Source organism: Danio rerio, chromosome 12, assembly GCF_049306965.1.
Source record: "Danio rerio strain Tuebingen ecotype United States chromosome 12, GRCz12tu, whole genome shotgun sequence".
In the NCBI taxonomy this organism is placed as follows: Eukaryota; Metazoa; Chordata; class Actinopteri; order Cypriniformes; family Danionidae; genus Danio; species Danio rerio.
Window position 1 is genome coordinate 17,537,028 of NC_133187.1, and position 5,193 is coordinate 17,542,220.

The 5,193-nt window shown below is 30.6% G+C and overlaps 1 long non-coding RNA gene across 1 annotated transcript; it reads left to right on the top strand.

Annotated features, from left to right (window-relative positions):
- Window positions 1-457: 457 nt before the first annotated feature.
- On the top strand, window positions 458-3,696 carry LOC108191706 (uncharacterized). Its single transcript, XR_012387928.1, has 4 exons — window positions 458-629; window positions 719-761; window positions 849-995; window positions 2,644-3,696. It is a non-coding gene; the product is annotated as an uncharacterized lncRNA (long non-coding RNA).
- The last annotated feature ends 1,497 nt before the right edge of the window (window positions 3,697-5,193 follow it).

The window sequence follows — 5,193 nt, forward strand, 5'->3', positions numbered from 1 at the left end:
GAGTCTTTGTGTTGAATCAACGCATTGATTTTTGAATAAAATAGGCCTCTTTATTTTGAAAGCAAAAATACATTTTGACAGAATGTTCATGGAAACCAAAATGTGTTTGTAAAGATGTGTTTTTCAAATATAAAAAACAGTTTTACAGTTCTTATCGTTGTATTCATAAAAAAGTCAAATGCCTTTGCAATCTGTTATGTAAACAAAAACTGTGTCTGAAATCAGGGTTGCAAAAAGGGGCGACACACATGGGGGAGCGCCATTGTGCCAAAGCTATTTTTTAAAAAATCCTTTTAAAAGTTTCAAATAATAAAAATAAATAAATATTTTTTGTTAAAAATGTTTATTTTGCATTTTTTTTAGGAGTATGATATTGTTTTTTATTAAATGAAAAAATATATATATACCACCCCTCCCTTGCTTTTTAAAAACATCAGTTTAATTTATGAAAACAATTTGACCTGCAATGTTACATTTTTATTTACTTTTTTATAGGTTTGGAATGCAGTGTAAGTTTTGCAAATTTGTAAACAGTAGCTGAGAAGTTACACTACAGACTACATCGCTATCAAGGACCATCCTGGCAGCAGCCTTGTTTGTTCGCAGACTGCTTCTGCACTTTAAAGACTGTAGGTGCATTAAAATCACATTTGACATTAGCAAATTAACTGCTGTCTGCTGCAGTTACTGACTATTTGATTTTTTTAACCTCCTGTAGCTGATGTCCGAAAACAGTGGCCTGCATGTTTTTGGGAGTTTAGGCAAGTTTGCATTTGAGATTATTTATTTCAAAATGTATAACCCTTGTTCACAATTCATACTATTCATTTTTTATGGTCTGTTTGTAGGTCTATGCTGAGTTTTACAGGATTACTCAAACAAACCTCAAAGATATCTTCTCTTTTTCGGATGAATACGCTATCAAGTTTTATGGATCATGTGGTGGGCGATATGGAGAGATAATAAGAACCGCCCTGAACCAACTGGACAATCAAGTAATTATTTAGCATTCAATCATATCACTGATTAAAGGGGGGCATATTAAACTTTATGGAGTTTACCATGGAGTTTCTCTTTTTGTGTGCAATATTGGAATTCATGCAGGTAATTAATCTTTGAAGTTACAAAACAGTTTGTTCCCTAAAAGAAAAGTTTGTAGCACTGTTTTCACCTCTGTAAAGGATGCTACATTTTCATCACTTAGTCTTTAGTAGAACAACCATGACTGAGTCCGGCAGACCAGGGAGTGAAAACAGGTGCTGCAACAATAATTATAAAGCAAATTTCATTTTTAATAATTAAAACATGTTGGGAATTTCTGATCAAAATGACTAACCTGTGAATAACCATAATTAATGCCCTTCAATTGTAAAGTGGTGCCACCTGTCATCTCTCAGGGTCTGAGCATCTGGTTTAATGTGACAATAGCTGATGACCTATGGCAAGCCGTTTTAACTTTTATTCTATAGCCCGTACTAGTATCTATTTTCTTGTTACTAGTACTTATCCATTTTCTTAGTTCTTTTCCATTAAGTACTAACTAGTACTTATTTATTAGTTACTAGTACTTATTTAATAGATACTAGTACTTATTTATTAGTTACTAGTACTTATTAAATAGATACTAGTTCTTATTTATTAGTTACTAGTACTTATTAAATAGATACTAGTACTTATTTATTAGTTACTAGTACTTATTAAATAGATACTAGTTCTTATTTATTAGTTACTAGTACTTATTAAATAGATACTAGTTCTTATTTATTAGTTACTAGTACTTATTAAATAGATACTAGTACTTATTAAATAGATACTAGTTCTTATTTATTAGTTACTAGTACTTATTTATTAGATACTAGTACTTATTAAATAGATACTAGTTCTTATTTATTAGTTACTAGTACTTATTTATTAGTTACTAGTACTTATTTATTAGATACTAGTACTTATTAAATAGATACTAGTTCTTATTTATTAGTTACTAGTACTTATTTATTAGATACTAGTACTTATTAAATAGATACTAGTTCTTATTTATTAGTTACTAGTACTTATTTTAATAGTGACTAGTAACTATTCTGTTGTTACTCGTAATGAATTAAAAATTTTCCCATTCATTTCTATGGGATCTCTAATTGAGATATCAACTATTCAGTTTTGACTAGTATGTATTCCAGCTGTGACTAGTGCATATTTTTATCTACTAGTAGTTAATCATTAGGTACTAGTACCTATTACTGAGATGCTACTACCTAATTAATAGATACTAGTACTTACGTATTAGATGCTAGTCCTTATTCATTAGGTACTAGTATCTATTTAATAGATACTAGTACTTATTTATTAGATACTAGTACTTATTAAATAGCTTACTAATGTTTATTCATGTAGAGTTGATGCTTAACGGATAATCAATTCACTATTTGCTAATGCTTAATAAATGATTCATTATTATAAAAGTGTTACCTGAAATGTTTTATAAATAGAAGGTATATAAATGACTGTGTTACTGACATTACTACCTTCAGTTTCCAAATTAAGTTGCTTTGCCTTTGCTTTTTTTTACCTTGCTTTTTGGAGATGTTTGTGATTTAGCAGTAAAAATAGTTTTTCATCCTCTTTTTATGTTTCTTTTTACTGCAGGACACAGAGCCAGAAGATATTTGCACAATAGAGATGGAGATGGACATCCTTAGCACTGTTGAAGATGATGTTGCCACTCTTCAGACCAACCTAAATGTAAGGTGCCTGTCTGTGGTTCTGGAAGAGCAAATCGTGCTGGAAAAGATCTTCCGACAGCTGTTGTTCTCCTCTTTGGTTTGATTAATTTCCTCATTATGAACTACCCCAAAGAACTGAAACACATCTTTGAAACTATTCAGAAAGTGTTTATTGGCCTTGAATGCATTTGTTTGTACACTGAAATTGTGTTACTCTTGGTGTTGTCACCAAACTTAAATTCAGTTTTGATTTTACATTTTCAAATTTTAAAAACATCCATTTCCCACCAATTGATAGATTGGGTGTTGTGTTCAAGCGCTCAACATAAATGACTGTGATTGGCTGAGAAGTTCACCATTTCACTGCTCTTCACTGATGTTCATGGAGTGCAAACACAGATACACACACACACACACACACACACACACACACACACACACACACACACACACACACACACACACACACACACACACACACACACACACACACACACACAGCGTACCACTTGTGTCAGCTTATACACAGACCAGTTGATCAATGTGAAATTCTTAAGTGTCCCTGTATCTGTGGTTACACTCAGTAAACAGCAGTGAGTTTGGTGAACTGATGATCTTCACGCCCAATCAGTCTTTTCTGTTGAGCATGTGAACACAATGGCAATATAACAGTGTTTAAAACATGGTCAACAACGCTCAAATGTTAGCAGGAAATGGACGTTTTTAAAATTATAGAACTGATGGGTAACAAAATTAAAATATCGTGACAAAACTAATTACTCTTGCACTTTGAAAAAAATGTTGATAGTGCAAGCATTTTAAATATTACTTTTGCTTAACTCGAGCACTTAAAAGGCAATATAGGATTTGAGGATTTACCTTTTTGTTGCCTCTTTTCCTTCTCTGGACTGCAGTACATTTCATTTGGACAGAAAACTGTTTGCAGAATTGTCAATAAATATATTCTTTGATATTGTGTTTTATAGTGTGTTTTGTAATCTCTTAACTTCATACTTAGAGTCATACAGGTATTTGTTTGAGAAGCGCAGATATAAGATTTCCGTAAAATTATGAATTAAAAGATAAGGATTAAATCAACTTAAAAAATTAAGGCAACCAGCTGCACAGCTTTGAGTTAACTGAACTTCTGTTAAGCTGTGCCAACTCATTTATTACAGTTTACTCAACCCCTGTTTTATTTTAGGCAAACTCATAATGACAAGTTAGATTATCTTAGGCTTGAAAGTTGTCATGACTTAAACCAGCCATTTCAGTCAACTTAAAAAAATAATTTGGCACAACTTCAACCACTGAAGTTGAGTAAACTCAAAATTTCTTTGCAGCCGGTTGCTTTAAAATTTTAAGTTTACTCAACTTTTTATTTTTTACAGTGTAGGAATGAGTTTGCACACGTTTTTATTCAAAATCATTTAAAACAATAACATGTAGGCACACACTCACAAGTGTAAAGTGTTTATGTAGATGTAACTGTTTAGATTTTAAAAATATTTATCAAAATAAACTGTCAAATCAAATGTACAGTTGAGGTCAAAAGTTATAAGAATAATCTAAAAAATGTTCTTTATTATTATTTATTATTGATTAATTAATTATTTTGCCACAATAAGATGGATTACACAAAATGTATGTCATGTAACTTCAGACCTAAATATATTTTAGATAAAATTGAAAATATTATTTGGATTAAAAAAATTCCATTTTCAAATTTTATATACTTGATTATATCTTAACCCTTTTAAAAATGACACTTGAACAAATAGTCAGAATATTCACTTTTTTTTTTTTTGGAACTGAGATGTTTATTAATCCTTCTATCAAGATTCATTTTTTATACCATGTTTTTTATTATTATTATTTTATATAAATTTATTAAATTAAATTGATACATTAAGCCTTTTGGTAACTTTTTTCTCTTTGCCCATAAAAAAGTTTTCCCATAACATTTTGATAAAATAGAACATTACAGGCAGATTGTTTCTATTTATTTTTTTACACTAAACATTTTACAGTCTTTTTTTATTTCACTTTGTGAGAGGTGTAGTAGCAGTTTACGTCAGTTGTTCATACAAAGACAGACCCTACACCTTTCACAGTATGCATGTGAGAAGTAATTGCATTAAGTTCTTTTGCCCTTTAGGACTCCTATATCTATAATTTTGTTTTGACAAATGGTGTAAAAAAAAAAAAAGTCCAAAGCAAGGTGTGTCAAGGTGCTATAATCATTTAGTGAGGAAAATAAAATAAAGAAGAAATTCGGGGTGGGAAATTTCTTTGTTACTTAACATGCTTAACATAATTATACTTTTACTACTTCATACTATTTCAGTTGTGTTCAGAACTGTGAAATGTATTTGTTTGCGGCATTTGTATTTGAAAATGTATTTGTTCAGACACAGCCCAAGAAAGCAGAAATGGGTTTGGCAAAAAGAAGACTCAAACTCTCATCCATTAC